Here is a 20,441-nt window from a genome sequence, read left to right on the forward strand (position 1 = left end):
AGACAATAATATAACAGAAGAAACACTAAGACTACATAGTGATGGCGCTAATTATGTGCAGAAGGAGCAAGAGAAAGTGGAAGGAAGGAGAAGCTAAGCGATGAGACAGCGTGATGACGTGAGTATACGATTAGAGTGACGTGGGCTTGAGTGAAAGACGTGTCGAACTGGAACAACAACGGTAAGCCAGGGATGTATCAGGCCAGTAACAACAACAGTAATTACCATCATAAAACCAACCCAGGTCCCACCGAGACTCGAACTAGGATCTCTGGATTCAAAGTCCAGGGTGCTAACCATTACACCATGGGACCACGAACAAACCATACCGAGTGTACAGTTTATACCATTCGTTGACTCTCTCTCTCTCATAATTAGGTACTCCTTTTCCTCGCCTTGACGGTGGAAAAGGAGTGGAGATCGCAGAACCTCCCTTTTTAACACCATTGACTAGTTGTGGTTATCAGCTTCAATTACCTATTTTTTTTTTCTTCATCCATTTATTCCTCATCCATTATCTTCATTTGTTCCTATTTTATATCCTAGTTTTCATTTGTTTCTCTCTCTTCCTCTGTTTTCGCCACCATTATGATAGTTTCCCTCTTTGTTTCCCGCTTTCCTATTCCACTTACCCTCCTTCAATTTCCTTTTTTCTCCATTCCTCTCCTTTCCTCTTCTCTCCCTCTTCTCCTCTCTCTTCTCGTGTCCTCCCCCCTCCACTACTCCTTTCCTGCCTTCCCTCCTGATCTTCTCCCCGTGGAACACATATCTCGTTCCCTAGCCCTTCCCCCTCCCTTATCCTGCCATATTACCTCCTCTTAGATTCTTCTCCCTCCTTCCTCCTCCGTTTCCTCCACCTCGTCTTGCTCCTCCACTCTTCCTCTCTCTCTCTCTCTCTCTCTCCTTTCCCTCTTTCCACCGCCTCCTGCCTCCCTCTTTTCTCCCATCATTTCATTCTTGTCTTATTTGCTTCTCCTTCCCTTCTCCTTTCTTCTTTACACAATCGTTCTATTTTTTTCCCCTCCTTACACCTTTCTCGTTGTTTACACTTCCTGCTATCCTTCGTTTCCTCCTCCTCTTTCCTCTCTCCTTTCTGCTTGTTTTAAACTCTTTCCTTACTTCCTTCTTTCTCCATCCGTTCTCTTACTTCTCTTTTCACCTTCCTTCTTCCTTCCTTCCGTTCTTTTACCTCTCTTTTCACCTTCTTCCTTCCTTCGTTCCTTCATTCATTCATTTATTCCTTTCTTCCCTCTTCCTTTCTCAGTCCATCCTACTCCTCTCTCTCTCTCTCTCTTCTTCCAACTCCCTCACTTCACCTTGCCTTTTCTTCCCTTCTCCCTTCCTTCTCCTTCCTCTCACCCTCTTCCTCCCCCTTTCCCTCCCCCTCCACGCCCGATAACTCCTCCCCAGTGCCTCGTTGGGACCGGTAACTAGCCCCTCTAAGCTCCCCAGCCCCACCAGTCCAGGTCTATACGCGCTGTCCCCTTTTCACCCCGTCCCCCATTCCTCACACAAACGACCGGATTGGGTAGTTCGCCTCTCGTTGGGTAGCTTGCCTCTCCTATCTACCCCTCTGTGCCTTCCTCCTCGTAAAGTTTTTATTTGCCTAGTAGCCCCGTCTTCCTCATCCTCCTCCGTCATTTCTGTCCCCTTCTTTCTGCCTCCGGTCTTATCTCTCGTTCCAGTCTCGCGGTTACCCACTACACTGGCAAATAAAGGATTTCTTGAGCTACTTTTTTCTTTTATTTACATTTTCTGTCTTCTGTCCTTGGTATGTTCCTTATTTCTGAATTTATATAATTCACACACACACACACACACACAGTAAACATGTATCATTGCCATGTCCCCTTCACATCCTTGTTGCTGGTGAGGAACGCCTTCACATGGTGGCACTAATAAACCAGGCGGATCCACTTCCTGGTTATACAAACGTCCCTCAACTTCCTCTTTATTCCCCGAAAGGAGGATGATGGACTGCCGGAGAAGGGTAAGTTTAGCATGCATTTCATCGGGTTCCCCTTCACATCAGTCTGGGGCCACAACATAACTACAACCTCTCTCTCTGTCTTTGTCTGTCTGTCTGTCTGTCTGTCTCTCTCTCTCTCTCTCTCTCTCTCTCTCTCTCTCTCTCTCTCACTGCAGTAGTCCTGGTGTGTCATGCCCCGTCTTAGAGAGCCTGTAGCGCAATCACACACATACTTGGAGATCTGGAGTGGCACCTTTGCTCTTGTGGAGGACGAGTGGAGGGAGTATATAGAGGCAGCGAGCGGAGAGTGTGTGTGGGAAACAGAGAGAGAGAGGGGGATATAAGTGTGGTAGGAGAGAAGAGAATGTGGAGGCGAGAGGAGGATGTGGAAATGATGGAGGGAATGAATGCAGAGGTGGGGGGAAGTAGAGAGATTGAGTGAAGTGTGGAGGGACCAAGGGGGGTGAGGAGAACGGCAGTGAGGAAGATGTGGAGAAAAGGAGTCGGATATGGAGACAGGAGGTGGAGAGTGGACAGGGGGGTGGAGGAAGGGAGGGGTAAACTGGATTGTGGAGGGAGGAGGGGGAGTGCAGAAACAGGGAGTGGGGGGAAGAGAATGTGAGAGGAGTGTGGGGGGAGTAATATATGTTTGGGAAGGGGGGAAGTGGCGGCAATGGATGAAGGGAATGGATAAGAGGAATGGAGGAGTGAAGGAGAGTTATGGGAGTGAATGGAGTGTTAGGAAATAATGAGAAAAGCAGATGGCAACTGTGAAAATATTACAGAGAAGAGGTGGGGGAAATATGGAAGGGTGGAGGAGCATGGAAGGAAGGAGGAGGAGGAGAAGTGAAGTGTTCTTGGAGGGAGAGAGTACATGAAGGAGGTGAGAGAGTACATAGGGAAGGTGAAAATGTACTTGAAGGATCTCAGAAAAGCACATGAAGAACGTGAGATGAATACTTGGAGGAGTTGGAGACAATGTGGATCTTGAGATAGTACTGTAGTGTTGAGGAAATGAATGGAGAGAGAGAGAGAGAGAGAGAGAGAGAGAGAGAGAGAGAGAGAGAGAGACAGACAGACAGACAGGCAGACAGACAGACAGAGAGTCAGTGGGGAAGCGAGTGAAGAAGGGAAGAAAGTAAGCAGTGTGGTCTTAAGAAAGGGACAAATGCGGTGGAGGGGGAGAGAAGAGAGGAGGGGGAGAGAAGAGAGGAGGGGGAGAGAAGAGGGGAGGGAGGAGGAGTGGGGAGAGGAGAGCGAAGAGGGGAGGGAGGAGGGGTGGGAAGGGGAGAGGGAAGAGGGTTGGCTGAAGCAGGTGGAGTGGAGAAAGCAATTTCCTAGATGGTCTTAGGAAGGGGACAAATGTGATGGAAAAGAAAATGGAGAGGGAAGAACAAATGTGATGGAAGGGATGGGGAGGAGGACGAGGAAGGGGAACAAGTATATGAGAAACATTATTCGGAATGGAGCATTTTCTACAACACTATTCGATCACAGTTCCTCTCTTTCTTGGCATTATTTTGTTACATTTCGGTGACGCATTCTTCGTGCTCACCTCCTATCCCGGTAGTAACCATATAATTACAGTCTTTATAGAGGAGTATATTTAGATGATAATGATGATGATGATGATGATGATGATGGTGGTGGTGATGATGATTCTATAAACAGTTCTGGATCCATCACCTGCATTCACAAAGAGACACATCCAACTATAATTTTCCTCGGTTTGTGTGATGTTTTGTATTATCCTACTGTACTGTATTCTTCCACTTCGTTAATTCTGCTAATATTAATCTTAACACTGTTGTATATATTGCTTGAAGAATAACAGAAGTAACACCTGCCGTCCCACACAAACACATCTCTCTCTCTCTCTCTCTCTCTCTCTATCATAATTCGTCTCCTCCGCCACCCCTCTGTTAATCTACACCCTCCCTCCCTCCCTCAACTTTGTTCATATCCCTACCTCCTCCTTGGAAAAATTCCTCTCATGATTCTCTCTCTCTCTCTCTCTCTCTCTCTCTCTCTCTTACACACACACACATACATATATCTATCTATCTATCTATATCTATATATCTATATCTATCTATCTATCTATCTATCTATATATCTATATATCTATATCTATATATCTATATCTATCTATCTATCTATATATATATTCTACCCGTTTTTATTTTGTACGGCATTTATTATTGTTTATATGTTCTATGAAATAATATCAAAATGATGTTTCAAGTTTTGTGAGCAGGGTAAATGCGAAGGGTCAGCTGTTCAAGCACACAATTCCTGAACTCTTCAACCTAAAGTGCGTATGAGAAAAGCACCGATTGGCCACTGGGTTTGGAAAGCAAGGGAGGGCAGGGGAACAAATAGATAGAGAGAATTTCAAGAGAAGTAACAAGTGTGGCGACTTCTCCAACTTTCTCTTATAAGGGACAATCACTGACATATATAGTTCTTAACTGACAAGGCTAGGTCTCCATCATCATCCCGGATTATGACACGAAGCCGTCAACAATCCATCCAGATCCTTAATTATTTATTTATTTATTTTTACTTTAGGCTGTGGATTAAGCTGAGTAGACAATTTACTTATGTTGCCAGCTCTCTTAATCATACTTTATACCATTTGTCGTCTTTAACCCTTTGCTTTATATCTTAATATTGTTTATTGCAGCTTCAAGACTTCATTTAGCTTCATAAACACTTCTCGTAGCCACAGTGTTGTTAGTAAGCGCTGTTCACCCACTTTAGTACCATGACAATATACAGTACAGTATTTCTGGTTTGTTTTTGTCACTGATGGGCTTTTTCTGTTCTTTTCAGTTTAATTAGATCTCCCGTAGTGAAATAGTAGTGAAATAGCACTATGGCATTATTATTATTATTTGTATTATTATTATTTGTATTATTATTATTATTATTATTATTATTATTATTATCATCATCATCATCATCATAATACTGTTGCTGCAGCAAGGGACTTCTTGTAGTGAAGGTGTTAAGCCCTTATACGCCTCTTACTGATATTACTCTTGTCTCTAAGTTAACTGCTAAATGTGAATGGTAAAGTGCTTGTGTTGTAACTGAAACTCATCTGACTTCCACAGTTCATCTTTCATCACACAAACACTGCTTCCAAAATCGCCACAAACGACTTCACTTTTCACTCCTCCATCTATACCCTCCACTGATTTTTTACTTTACCTAACCTCTTAGCTAATCCACTCACCAGGGTCATTAAATCAGCCTCACGTCGCCATCAACACCCACTCCATCCACCTTACTCCCATATCGTCTCTGGTTCATTCACTCACGTCATCCCTTCATCATTCTACTCTGTTACGCCTCCTTCATCCTTCCTGCGTCACTGTCCATACCCCACAAGACTCGAATGTGACGGGATGTAGGATAGCAAGGTCACAGCACTGACAGTATATTTCTGATTTACAATATAATGCCTTTCAGTTTGATGATGCCTTTTTTTTTTTTTTTTTTTTTTTTTTTTTTTTACGTTGATTGTTTTAACCAGCCTACGGGAAACATCTTTCAGTGGAAATATTTTTGAAGGTTATTTCTAGCTTGTCTGGTTCGAAAACTTTCCTCTAACCCAGAAGTTCTTAACTGGGGATATTCATACCCCTTCAGGGTATGGGGACCGAAATCTGGGAGTATGGGATTCGTACTCAAAAAAAAAAAAAAAAAAAAAAATATATATATATATATATATATATATATATATATATATATATATATATATATATATATATATATATAACAACAACCCAGCCGAGATCAGGTTAAAATAAAAAACCTGCATGGTTTAATTAGCTTTTTCCAATAAAGAACGTCACCTGTGAGACGTAAACTTACTGTTTTATAATCTGAAACATGTGAACCAGAGTACCGTTGTAGAATAATTGTAGCTAGCTTGTATACTTGTCATTTGCTTTTTTTTTTTTCACAAGAAAATAAATAGGATGATAACTAATGATTCTCCTTCCTGCTCTGTCCCTAATTATCCACATGTAAAATAAAACCAAGCTATTTACATTTTCTGTCATACTGACACCTAATGAGACTGGTGATTGTGATTTCGACAGAGGCGATGGGGGTATTGGGATATAGCGGGCGATCCATTGGGGGTCTGGACAGAAAAAATGGTTAAGAACTCCTGCCCTAAGCTGAGCAAAGCAGTCTGGTGATCGTAAAAAAAGCGCATTTCATTGTAGGGGAACGATTAATGCCAGAACATGAAATTAAATCATGATGTAACGACAATGGGCAACGTTCTTGTTGTCTTGGGGGCTTTCGCAACATCTACCCCTTTAGCCCTATATACTGCACATCACTCATTGATGATCCTTTTGCATTTTATTGATGCAAAATATGCCGAAATTGGAAAGACAAACACAGAAGAGTATATTGTGGTGTAATAAAAATTAACTACGAAAGAAGTGCAACGACGTCACCCACTCTTATCAAAGTAAGGTTCAACGTGGGTACGAAATAAAGCTGCATGATGATGAATACGATACCAGTTACAACACAGGGTCACACAATACGCTCACATAAAGGGACTCAGCAATTGGGCCACAACATTTTGGCCACAACATAGGGAGATAGTTCATTGGGTAACAACTTCATGGACAATAACGATGGCCACATATTTAGTTTCAAGGTAGGTTATTGCAAAATGGCGAAGGATAGACAAGGATTGTGGAAAGTGTTAAGAATATATGGAGTAGATGGGAAGTTGTTGAATGCTGTGAAGAGTATGTACGATGGTGCGAAGGCTGCAGTACGTGTGGATGGTGAACTAAGTGAATTTTTCTCTTTGAAAGTTGGTTTGAAACAGGGATGTGTCATGTCTCCATGGTTGTTCAATCTGTACATGGATGGGGTAATAAAAGAGATACAAGGTAGGGTAGTGGATGTTGGAGTGGCCCTGGTGAGAGAGGATAGTGTTTGGAAACTCCCTGTACTGTTGTTTGCAGATGATACTGTGTTGTTGAGTGAAGACGAAGGGGAGCTGCAAGGCTTGGTGGATGAGTTTGGGAGAGTGTGTAAGAAACGGAATCTAAAGGTGAATGTAGGGAAGAGTAAAGTGATGGTCTTTGAGAGAGGTGAAGTTAGTGAATGTACAGCGAGGTTGGATGGTGAGGAATTGGAAAATGTGAGTACGTTTAAGTATTTGGGTAGTGTGATGAGTAAGGATGGAGGTTTGGAGGGTGAAGTGCTTGAAAGGGTACAGCAGGGAAGAAAGGTTGCTGGTTCCTTGAAAGCAGTGATAAGAAACAGGGAAGTGAGCATGGAAGTGAAAAAGTTACTACATGACAGTATTGTGATACCAACTCTAACGTACGGAAGTGAAGCTTGGACATTGTTGGAAGGACACAAGTCAAGAGTGAGAGCAGTGGAAATGAGTTATTTAAGAGGAGCCTGTGGAGTCACGTGGAGAGACAGGCTGACGAATGAGGATATAAAGGAGCGTTGTGGTGTGGATGTGGATGTGATAGGAAGCGTTATGAGGAACACACTGAGGTGGTTTGGCCATGTGGAGAGGATGGAGGGTGAGAGACTGACGAAGAGAGTGTATGTGAGTGAGGTGGAGGGGGGAAGAGGGAGGGGGAGGCCGAGGATGAGATGGAGGGATGGGGTGGAGAGGTATATGAGAGAGGGGGGTGTGAGTTGGGAGCAGGGTAGTGAAATGGCGGGGGACAGGGCGACTTGGAGGCGATTTGTTTGTGGCCACCCCAAACGGGATTGAGGCGTCTGGCAATAGATAGATAGATAGAATATTTCTCAGATCTGAATTACATCAAAGTCTGACGTGTGTTTTGGGTCCCTTAAGTCAAGTAAACTTTTTCCACTCTCCGGCTCACTATGTCTACTTGATCTATAGGTAATGTGAGTGTAAGAGATCCGCCAAATTCACGTTTTATTGCAGGCATCGGAAGTGGTTCTGTATTCAGGTACAAAAAAAACGTGAACAAAGAGAAACCCAAGTCAAAGTCCTTCCATAAATTTTCAGGGGAATTTATTTGTGTGTGTGTGTGTGTGTGTGTGTGTGTGTGTGTGTGTGTGTGTGTGTGTGTGTGTGTGTGTGTGTGTGTGTGTGTGTGTGTGTGTGTGTGTGTGTGTGTGTGTGTGTGTGTGTGTGTGTGTGTGTGTGTGTGTGTGTGTGTGTGTGTGTGTGTGTGTGTGTGTGTGTGTGTGTGTGTGTGTGTGTGTGTGTGTGTGTGTGTGTGTGTGTGTGTGTGTGTGTGTGTGTGTGTGTGTGTGTGTGTTGAATGCTAACGTCTGTTCTGGGAATGGAGTGGAGTATGCGCTCTAGCACCACCACTCTTGCGTCACCACTGTCACCACTTGAGTAAGAGAGCTCTCCCAGAAGTCGGTTATCCCCTGCTGTCTGACGATATACAATTCGTGCTCTCATTCGATTCTATTCAGTTTGAGAAAGACTTAATATGTTGAGGGGAATACTGGAGGCTACAGATATATTCTTCAAACATTAAAGTCTCTCTTAAACTTAATAAGATAGTTTGTAGAAGGCGAGAATGAAATATAAAATGCGTCACCGAATTTATGGGTGTGGTATTGTCGGGTTATGAGTTGACAGGCCTTTCACAAATCATTCCAAGTGCGAGATCACAGACGTTCAGAGAATACCATGATAGTGACAGTGGAAGTCAAGAGGACAGCCACTTACTTATATTGCCAGTAACCTTATGGGATTACTCCATGTGCAGACTGAACCAATTTACTGCCGATTACATACTTTCTACTATATTTTTGATTTATCTGACGATTTTATTCAACTTCGAGTGACTACCCGAAGTGAAAAGGGTAGATACAGCAATAGTTCGCCCTTCCAGTGTTGGGGTGTCTTTGCAGGCTGAATAAATATCGTTTAGTGAGGGCAAGGACAAAATCAAAGTACAGTCCTCAAGCTGACGGGGTTAATATGACCAGCAACCTTCTGGGATTACAACATGAGCAGATTTAACTCTAGCTTCAGTGTGACAGATCTGGGAGTCACTTTACCACCGGTGCATTATGCAGAAGGGATAGAGCGACTGGTTCAGGGAGCGGCTGGTGGAGGAGGGGGTGGGGGTGAGGCGTGTGAGGAAATAATGTTGGAAGTTAAGTGGAGTTTTCGTTTAGGCAACATGGTGGGTCCGCACTGGCCTTACATTCTTGTCTCATATAGATAAACAGAGAGATAGACAGACAGACACAGACAGACAGACAGACATGCAGGCAGAAAGACAGACAGATAGACAAATAGATGGACAAACAGTTAGTTCACACATGCACATCTTGACATGTCTCCACCTACTCCTCTTATACACAGTTTGGACATACTTCATATTACACACACACACAGGATGGGACATAAAGCAAAATCCTTCACAAAAGTAAATAACACAAACCTATGCACACGCACACGCGCGCACACACACACACACAATCAAACAAACAGCTATACTAGCCCATATCCCTCCATCTTCATTCCTTCGCACTTATATTCTCAAACAGATTTTCCTTGCACACAGTTACACCCACTCAGACAGCCACATAATTTCAATAGCACACACACACACACACACACACACACACACACACACACACACACACACACACACACACACACACACACAAGATTACTCACCCTCGCACAATCCCCATTTCAAGCCCTAACACCGCCACACTCACTCTCTAACACAAACTCAAGCACACGTAGTCACTCGCCTGCACAAACACAGGCAAACACAAGGCCATAAGCAAACACCTCCCCCTCCATAGCACTCTGTCGACACCTCTTCGCACTTACCTTCACACTTCCACCTCCCACCTCGTAAACTCACATTTATAACAGCCTGCGATTTTATGAGAGTTTACCCAGGGTCCTAGAAATGAGGTGGTGTGTGTGTGTGTGTGTGTGTGTGTGTGTGTGTGTGTGTGTGTGTGTGTGTGTGTGTGTGTGTGTGTGTGTGTGTGTGTGTGTGTGTGTGTGTGTGTGTGTGTGTGTGTGTGTGTGTGTGTGTGTGTGTGTGTGTGTGTGTGTGTGTAGTGACGTTTGAGGGTGTATGTGCTACTAATAAGCTGTCTGAGTGTAAGCATCCTGAGTAATGAGTGTATAATGGGCGTATGAATTGGAGAATATGAATACGTGTAGCTGTACTGATGAGTTAGAAAGGAGGTGTTTACTTCTCGTCTCCTGTGCAAGTAATTATTTCTATCACTACGCTTTTTCAGTACCATACCCTTTCTTTAATGTTTAACTTGATTTTACTGACTGGGACTAACTTTTCCACTTGATAGGGTTAAATACATCTTTTATTAACCTCCTCGACAGCCGGGCATCTTCTAAGCTGAATAAGTAATAAAGAGGAAAATCGTGCTAAGAATCTGTCATAGTACTGAATGGGTTAATGAAGTGCGTACGGGTATCCGCCTGTCTGTGTTTACGAAAGTTTTTGTGTGTGTTTTGTGTGTCTGTCTGTCTGCTGCTGAAAGTGCGTTTGTGTTTGTCTCTGTCTACTGGTGAAAGTGCGTTTGTGTTTGTCTCTGTCTACTGGTGAAAGTGCGTTTGTGTTTGTCTCTGTCTACTGGTGAAAGTGCGTTTGTGTTTGTCTCTGTCTACTGGTGAAAGTGCGTTTGTGTTTGTCTCTGGGTTGGTGAAAATGAGTTTGTGTTTATCTCTGTGTTGGCGAAAGTGCGTTTGTTTTTGTCTGTTGGTGAAAGTGTGTTTCCGTTTGTCTCTATGTATTGGTACAAGTGCGTCTGTGTTTGTCTGAGTCGGATGATAAAAGTGCGTTTGTGTGTGTCTGTATGTGTTGTTGAAAGTGCGTTTGTGTTTGTCGCTGTCTGTTGCTGAAAGTGCGTTTGTGTTTGTCTCTGTTGGTGCAAGTGCGTTTGTGTTTGTCTCTGTCTACTGGTGAAAGTGAGTTTGTGTGTGTCTCTCTGTTACTGAAAGTTGTTTGTGTTTGTCTCTGGGCTGATGAGGGTGAGTTTGTGTTTGTCTGGGTGGATGAAAGTGCGTTTGTGTTTGGCAATGTCTGTGCTGGTGAAAGGCTGAGGCAGTGCTGCATAACCACATACGGTGACATTATTTCTCCGTCCTTCGCTACCGCCACACGTTTTCATTAAGCTTAAGGAAAATGTCTCTTAATGAAAGTGTGAAAAAAATACTTCACTAACTCACTTGGTTACATGGCCCTTTTCTAACATTTGTTCCTAATACTACAAGGAGATTTTTTTTTTTTAATTTCTAAGAGCTCTCTCGAATAAGATGTTCGTTGTGCTTTATTAATATTTTCTTTTTATTCCAAGCGTCAGTGTTCCTTTTTCTTTTTTTTTTTATGTGAGTGTTTGCTTGAGAAGGGCGATTTTCACGAGTGTCAGTCTGTTTCTTGAAAGTCGTCCCTGAATAGCTCTGTGTGTGTGTGTGTGTGTGTGTGTGTGTGTGTGTGTGTGTGTGTGTGTGTGTGTGTGTGTGTGTGTGTGTGTGTGTGGTTTATGGGTAATTACTCAAGTGATGGAAAAGTTATATATGTTGCATTATATTGTTTATTTTATTTTAGCTAAGAGCATATGTTTGTTAAATTAAATTATGCACAGGTAGTCGTGTGTCTGCTTATTCTTCTATGTTTATTTGTCTGTCTGTTTGCGTGACTCAGTTGTCTGTATGCATTTGTTTAAGTGAATGAAAAATAATGTTGACTACGTGCTTTTTAACGGTTGTTTAAGTGACTAAAACTGATGATGTTTTATGTTGGTTGATATATGTTAAGTAGTTGTGTGTGTGTGTGTGTGTGTGTGTGTGTGTGTGTGTGTGTGTGTGTGTGTGTGTGTGTGTGTGTGTGTGTGTGTGTGTGTGTGTGTGTGTGTGTGTGTGTGTGTGTGTGTGTGTGTGTGTGTGTGTGTGTGTGTGTGTGTGTGTGTGTGTGCAAAGACTTTGGCATAACTCATTTGCAGTTCTATTCTTCTTCCATGTTTCACCAGAAAATTTAAGAGGTTGCAGAATCAGGTGAAAGTGAGGCGTGTGCAGGGGTGGGTAGAAAGTGGTAGTTGTGGAACAAAATGAGATAGGTGTGAGAGCTGCTGTGGAGAATGTGTGTAGAGTGAGAAGAATGGTGGAGAGTCATGCAAGGGTGAGAGGTATGTTGGATGGAGAGGTGTTGAGATGTAACATGCTCTATGAAACACGAGAGAGAGAGAGAGAGAGAGAGAGAGAGAGAGAGAGAGAGAGAGAGAGAGAGAGAGAGAATGTGTGTGAGATGTAAAAGAAAGCGGCATGAAGTGTGTGTAGAAAAAAATAATACTGAAGTTGACATCAAAAAGAACATAAAAAGAATTTACAGTTCAAATTAAGGGCACGGCGAAAATGATATTCCTGAATCAGAGTGAGGTTACGGTAATAAGCTGGTAGAATTAGGTGAAGGTGAAAGGTGTGGAAATTCAGGTAAAGGTGACAAGCGTGGGAGAATCAGGTGACGGTGGCAGGTGTGGGAGAATTAGGTGAAGGTGAGAGGTGTGATAGGATCAGGTGAGGGCGGCAGGTGTGGTTAGATCAGGCGCAGGTGGCAGGTGTGCACAGGTGACAGGTGTGGAAGAATCAGGTGAAGGTGACAGGTGTGGGAGAATCAAGTGACTGTGGTGGGTATGGTAGGATCAGGTGAAGATGAGTGTGTGAAGCTGAAGGTAACATTAGTAAAAAGAGTGGAAGTAAGCAACAGTGAAAGGAATAGGTGAGGTAATATGAATGTGACAGATGAATTTGGGTGAAAGTGTTATGTAGGTATGGATGTGGATGAGAATTGTAGGTGAAAGGTTACAATGAGGGTGTCTTGGGAGTAGTGGATATGTGTGAGAGGCGAAAGGTGTGGGAAAACTAAGTGAGAATGCAGGTGGAAATGAATTAAGGTGAATGAGAGGTGTGGGAGAAGGAAGTAATGCAAAATAAGTTAACAAATGGAGATGACAGTTGAGGGATAAATAAATATGAAGTTTGAAAGCATACAATAGGTGAAGGTGGAAGGTGTGAGACAACGAGGAGAAAGTGAGTGAAGGTGGACGTGGTAGGCGTGCGAAAATGAGGTGAAGGTGAAAGCGAAGGTGTCAGGTATAAAGGAACGAGGTGAAGGTGAGTGAAGTTGAAGGGTGAGACTGAAACCAGGGCGACGCCGGGTTGTTCCCCTGCATTAGGTTACACTATACTTGAGAGAGAGAGAGAGAGAGAGAGAGAGAGAGAGAGAGAGAGAGACAGACAGACAGACAGACAGACAGAAGAATATAAGAAGAGAATAGAGGGTGTTTCAAAGCAAGTCCTGACCAAGTAAGGTATAAGGTGTAGAAATTCGTGAGAGACATCAGACAAACTCAGCCGATTCCTATCATTACCGCGAGAAAGGTGGCGGGGTGAAGGCGAGGGGGGATTAGGTGAACTGTGGCACAAGACATAAGAGAATTTTGTGGGGAGCACCTCTTCTGTGCGTGTGCATTTTATAAGGTGTGAGAAAATGCATCGCTTTCTCTCCCTTTCTCCCCCCCCCCGTGTGCGTGTGTGTGTGTGTGTGTGTGTGTGTGTGTGTGTGTGTGTGTGTGAGATAATTTTCTTTCATTTACATTTTTATATTGCTAACCATTTTTGTACAGATTTTATTTTTTTGCAGCAGGATCCTATCATTCCCTTTCTTGCTTTTAGGTCATAAGGCGAGTGTGTGCAAGATTGTAAATATTCCTGGCCGTCTATAGCCCTAATAAAAATGAAAACAAGGTACAAGTAAGCTCTAACCTCCTCTCACAATAACAGATAAGAATTTTGTTCCATTTAAGCCAACGTAATAAATCAACGTAACACAAATTTCCACTTATAGTAAATATTGCGATATATGGAATAGTTGGCCAGATACAGAGTGAGTTTTTGCGTTCAATGCAGAACAGGATCACGACAGCATGCACGTTTGAACTTGAAGGCAGGTGTTTCTTTCTGTACGTAAGTCCGTGGTTTCTTTTTTTTTTCTTCTTTTTATTGTATTTCTCCTTTCTCTACGTCTCTTATTTATTTGTTTCATTTTTCCCTTTTCCTTCATTTCCATTGGTATTCATCTTTTACCAACCCCACTGTCTCTCCATCTCCTGTATATTCTTACTACTTTTACCAGTATACTTTACACTCGTCTTTACTCAGCTCTTATCATTCTCTCCATTCGTTTCCTCCCGCAGCTCTTGCTAACCATCTAAAAACAGGGACATCTTTCAACTTATGTACTTGCTGCCAAAAGATGGTTCAGTAAAATATGTACTCCATGTAGCGACTGGCATGTACACACCTGGCATGGACGGGAAGCTCTACTATGTTGGGTGAGAAATGCATGTGGACACTGTTGGAGTGGCTGTGGAACTGAGTGAGTGGTATGCATATATCACCGTGTCTCTTCTGTTAGGGGGAAACGTTTCATATAGAAGAGGCTGAAGAAGGCTATGCTCTAACGCCGGCAGTTCGAGGACTTCCCCCAAGCTTCATTAACCTTTCTGGAGGTGGCATGACAAAGGTATAAAAGACTACCATCCTTTTCTTTCTTCGCATTTTACATACCTTTTTAACTCTTTTAGTCTGGTGACGTCTTTGGATTTCATTTTTTGTACAGCCGAACTATTTTACTCAGCATCAGGGGCATCTCTCACGATGGTACCTAGAGAGTGATGCTAACCCCCCTGACTGCCTGTTTATTATAATCGTCTGGTGGCAGCAAGAATAAAACAAAACAGATCATCGTATACATGGAGTAAGCCCCTAAGCACCGAATGACGTATGGTATATTCTTACTATTTTTCAAATGATTAAACTTAATTTTGAGAATTTAGGAACATGAGTGGTTACATTCAGCTATAAGTAACCCCATCACAAAGATTCTTCCTAAGCAATACAACTGTCTGGCGACTGCGGAAATATAATATTCACGATGTTGCTGCTGTTGTGGTTGTTGATGATGAGTAACCCCAGTCTGTCTGGTCGGGCAGACCCACCAACTGCAGGCAAGCAATCGACACTGCAGGGCTGTCCCATGCAGTGAACCGATATTCCCCTGCGGCAGAGAGCGCTTCGCCACAGCGAGGCGCGGGGAAGAGTAAAGAGGTTTGGTTCCTGGACGGACGCTGCATGTACGTTTCTCCACCCAGTTAACAGGGGCATCAGAGTAGGCTCCGCATCATCCGTTATTTGGCTATTGGGTTACCATCCAGTAATGTAAATGGTTTCCTGGGTTACATGAAACATTAGGCTTGTCACTCAGTGTAGAGCCACCTGAAGTAGAAAGAAGAGTAATAAAACGTGACAGGAAGGATGGGAGAAATACGAAGAACGAGGGCAGACGCAGAAAAACAAAGATAAAAGTGAGGAAGAGGTAAGTAGCACTACATGGTAATCGCATTTAATGGGATAAACCTTTCACTACGTTGACGTATTAATTTAGTTTACTACTTATCTCCCGACGATTTTATTCAGTTTGGGAAAGATCTCCTGTAATGAAGAGGTTATTATCCAACCTTTCCAGTATATCCAGCACTTCTTAAGCTAAATTTATTCGTCTGTAAGCGGCAACCAGTGAATACAAAAAGATGTCGCCGTACTGAAAGGGTTAATCACTATGAACCCAAACAGACTGAATTGGCCAACATCACGTCCGCCTGATGTGACAACTGGAGGCCAATGGTGTTCCACTGTGCCTCGACGAGCTACAGTAATTACAAAAAAGTAGGTCTCTCTCTCTCTCTCTCTCTCTCTCTCTCATTACGTCCGCCTGATGTGACAACTCGAGGCGAATGGTGTTCCACTGAGCCTTGAGGAGCTACAGTAATTACAAAAAAGTAGGTCTCTCTCTCTCTCTCTCTCTCTCTCTCTCTCTCTCTCTCTCTCTCTCTCACAAATACACACACACACACACACACACATATATATATATATATATATATATATACACACACACACACACACACACACATTATGTATCTAACATACTATAATTCTAGTCGTGTGTCTCTCTGGAAAATGTGAGTACGTTTAAGTACTTGGGTAGTGTGATGAGTAAGGATGGAAATTTAGAGGGTGAAGTGCTTGAAAGGGTACATGGAAGAAAGGTTGCTGCTTTTTTTAATGCAGTGATAAGAAACAGGGAAATGAGCATGGAATTGAAAAAGTTACTGCACGACAGTATTGTGATAACAACTCTAACATATGGAAGTGAAGCTTGGACCTTGTTGGAGGGACACAAGTCAAGAGTGAGAGCAGTGGAAATGAGTTATTTAAGAGGAGCCTGTGGAGTCACATGCAGAGACAGACTGACAAATGAGAAAGTGAAGAAGCGTTGTGATATGGATGTGAATGTGATAGGAAGCGTTAGGAGAAACACACTGAGGTGGTTTGGCCATGTGGAGAGGATAGAGAGCGAGAGACTGACTAGAAGAGTGTAAGTGAGGTGGAGGGGGGGAGAGGGAGGGGGAAACCAAGGGAGGGATGGAGAGGTATATGAGAGAAGGGGGTGTGAGCTGGGAGTTGGGCAATGAAATGGCGGGGGACAGGGCGACATGGAGGCGATGTGTTTGTGGCCATCCCTTACGGGATTACGGCGTCTGGCAATAGATAGATAGACAGTGTTTCTCTGTGTGTCTGTCTGTGTGTAGTGCAGCCGAAACTGGAAAAGGAATTGGCTAGAATCTTCGCAGGATGACTGCAATTGGGTCACAGATGAGCCCATTTCAGTTTCATGTCGGCTGAAATTTTCTAAAAGGGTGCTGTGGGCCATAATAATTGTCCCAACTGGTTTTGTATTACGCGGAACGCGTCGAGCAGGTGGTGTTAGAGGTCGATGCTGCTATTTGTTGGTTTCGAGCACCATGAGGTGCAGCTGAATAGCAGCTCTCAATTGAACAGTCAAATATCGCACATAATCATGTTTTCCTCAACAAAATTTATATCACTGGCATCGATATACAATTCTGCGTGCAACAGTACAAAAACTATTGCAAGCAAATGCATAGTTTTTGGGCTAGTCGTGTGTCACTGATGCAACTCCTCGGGGTCATGGAAAAAAACTGAACCGCTGAAATGGTCATCTTCCACACACATTTAACGCCACTTGAAATTTATATATAAGAATATAATTTGGCACCGTTTACATCGGAGCTGTATTGCGCATTCGGCTATGTAAAGAGATTCCTCATGCACTCAGTCATTCTACTGCAATTGCAAGATAACTAAAACCTAACCCGTATAGCCAAGCTGCAAATGGTTCGAGTGCAAAGCCCCAGAGCCCGTCCACAGAAGCAAGTGCCCAATGATTCGACATGACCACGAAGCACTTGTTATTTTCTAAAAATATAGTTTTTACATATATATGGCACTCGTCCTCCATCAGTAATCATACTTTACTTTGCACAATACTTCGACCCTTTCACTGCGATGACTCAATTTCATTCTCTTCACTACCAAATTATTTTACTCAGTTAAGGGAGGCTTCTCGTAGCAAAAAGGTTAATGGAGCTTGCTTCTGACTCCTTCACAACCAGACTTCTCTCGTGCCATGAATATTTTATAGAGACGCCACTGTACTGAAGGGATGAATCTTTTGTCCAAGCCTGGTTTCTTGGAGGTAAAGTAAAATCGTGTGACGTTACAGACCATAAAATAAGGAGTTCTTAAGTCTTGGCCAGTTTTAAATAAATATAGATGTTACTTTTTCCCCTTGATATTTCTGTCAGAGCTAAATTCATGAAGTACGACACCGCTTCTACTTTCTTTGTAATTCTGCTTCGCCTGACGATTGTTTTCAGTCTCAGGGGAGGCATCTAGTCCCTTTTTTCCTCATCAACATTGCTGTTTTCCGTCTTCCCTATATTTACGACTGTTTTGCCTTTGTCACAGCCCCATGCAGTCCCTGACTCTCCCTCAACCCCCATAAATTTCCATTATATATGCGATTGCAGCAATGTCGGCCAAAACTCTTCTTTCCAGGATGACTCCCTCTGCTTTTGCACCGGTAACACAATGACATAGTGTAGCCAAATCGAGTCTAATCTAACTTAACGCTAACAGATTAACTTAACAGGACATTCTTACATGAAGTAGAATAACCTAACCCAGTCTAACTTATACTAACTGAACGTACCTTAACCCTCCTCAGGTAGACCTACAGTTTCGCTTAAAACTTTGGTACACCTGGGTCTGTCAGACCCAGCTTTAAAAAAATGCTGTAGTGTCACACATGTTTTATATATTGAATTCCTGACTATCCTACAACGTATTGGATCTTATCAGTTACAAAACTATGTGAATAAGTTTTATTCCACTGAACTCCACATATTTAAAGAAAAAAATTATGAAAAAAATGCCAAACTAAAAGTTTTTTTTTTTTCAGTCACCATACACGAAAACAAAGAACACTATGATCCTAGCACTTGTGTCACAACTTGAGGGATGGAGGACCTTCATTATGGGCATAGTGGATCCCACACAACATAAAATCAACTTGCAAACACATAGTGAAAAATTCTCCCCCCTCCTCAGGTACACCTGAGTCTCACAGACCCGACATGCAATTCTGAGTGATATACTGCAAAAACATAGAGAGACACGAAAGTAACCCTCTACACCCTGCCTAGGCACAAAAAGTTAGGAAGCTATTGAGAAGGACAGAGATCTCAGGCATCTCTAAGTTACTGAGCTATATCATCGAAAAAATGGCCCGGATCTGTCAGACCCAGGTGTACCTGAAGAGGGTTAACCAAACCTACACTAACCAGACCTAACATATCCGAATCTGAATTTGTATAAGTTAACCTATCTAACCTTAGTCACTTAACTTAGCCTAACTTACCATACCTTAACCTAACTTATCCTAACCTAGCCCAACTGAACGTAACTTATCCAGACTAACAACCTAACTTAGACTCCCAAAAAGGAAAACTGCCCAAATCAAGTACAGCTTGGAAATTTGAGCTCCGCCGCTTTCCCCCACGCCTCACTAGAGATTCCCGTACCGCCCCCTCCCTCATACCATCCCGCCCCAACCCATCCCTCGTACCATTCTGTCCCACCTCTTCCTCACACCATCCCGCCCCGTCCACGCCAGGCTCCACGTAATCGCTGCTGCCCCATCACCCCCCTCCGACACACCGTCACAACACCCTGCAATGCCCCACCGTCACATCATCCAGCCTTGCAACACCGTCCCATCACCCTGCAATGCCCCACCATCGCATCACCCTACGCTGCCCTACCCACAACCTCACATTACCATGCCCAGCTACACTCTCACATCACATCCTTCGCCCTCCCTCACACCGCTCCACCCCACCGTCCTCCCTCATACATTATCGCCTCACCATCATCCTAACAACACCCCGCTCCACCAACATCCCTCACACTGCCCCGCCCCACCATCCTCCCATACACTGCCCAGCCTCACCACCATCACTCACACTGTCCCGCCCCACCACCCTCCCTCAACACCACCCCACCCCATCACCATTCCTCACCCCACCCCACCTCACCTCACCACCATCCCTCACACAGCCCAACCCCACAACCAGACTTCACACCATCCCGTCCCACGACCATCCCTCACTCTGCACCGTCCCATCTACATCCCTCATCTGCCCCGCCCCACTGCCCTCCCTCACATCGCCTCGCCCCACCACCCTCTCTCACGCCACCGCGGCAGACCCAAATTGAAAAGGCGAGTTGTGTTTCGTGACCTCTGGTGTGGGTGGAGGGGTGGAATGTACTTGTATTCACAGCACCTCTCCTACCTCCATTTCCCTTCTTTCCTCTCCTCTGCCCTACCATACCCTTCCCCTCATTCCTCTCCCCTATCACTCTTCTCCTCTACACTACCATCCCTTTCTTTCCCTCTCCTACCCTCCCCTATACTTACTTTCTCTGTTTTCCACTTCCCCTTACCCCTCTCCCCTTCCCTCCCTTTCCTCATGTCTATACCATCATTCTCTCTCTCTCTCTCTCTCTCTCTCTTTCATTTTAAGTAAACGAATCTAGCTTTTTGTCGAGCGATGCGGTAATTAATCAGCCAACTAAGACTTATAATAGCGTGGATCGGCAGTACGAAGTGTTGGGCATGATATCACCACCTCTGACAGTGATAATGGAAGATACTATGAGTTGCACATCAGGTACTGTAAAATATTAAGCTACAATAATACCGTTAGTTTGAAATTTGCACTGATAACTCTTAATGAATGTAGTTCTTCCTTCAGATGACTTTACTCTGAATAACAAAGGAAATGGTGTCTTGAAGCACGGGACCAACTAACAGCACTCGGTTGTAGCCATATAGCCAAATGAACCCTTGGTGGTCCAGCTGGTTAAGGCTTCTCAACCCGATGTGGTGTGGTCTCTTAATATTTCCATGATGTACAAACTATAATTATTTTCGGAATG

At 43.6% G+C, this 20,441-nt stretch overlaps 1 non-coding gene across 1 annotated transcript; it reads right to left on the reverse strand.

Annotated features, from left to right (window-relative positions):
* Window positions 1-242: 242 nt before the first annotated feature.
* Window positions 243-314, reverse strand: TRNAQ-UUG (transfer RNA glutamine (anticodon UUG)). Its single transcript has one exon. It is a non-coding gene; the product is annotated as a tRNA-Gln (tRNA).
* Window positions 315-20,441: the final 20,127 nt, after the last annotated feature.

This window comes from Coenobita brevimanus, chromosome 93, assembly GCF_032717465.1.
Source record: "Coenobita brevimanus isolate Jiangsu-jjx chromosome 93, ASM3271746v2, whole genome shotgun sequence".
Classification (NCBI taxonomy): domain Eukaryota; kingdom Metazoa; phylum Arthropoda; class Malacostraca; order Decapoda; family Coenobitidae; genus Coenobita; species Coenobita brevimanus.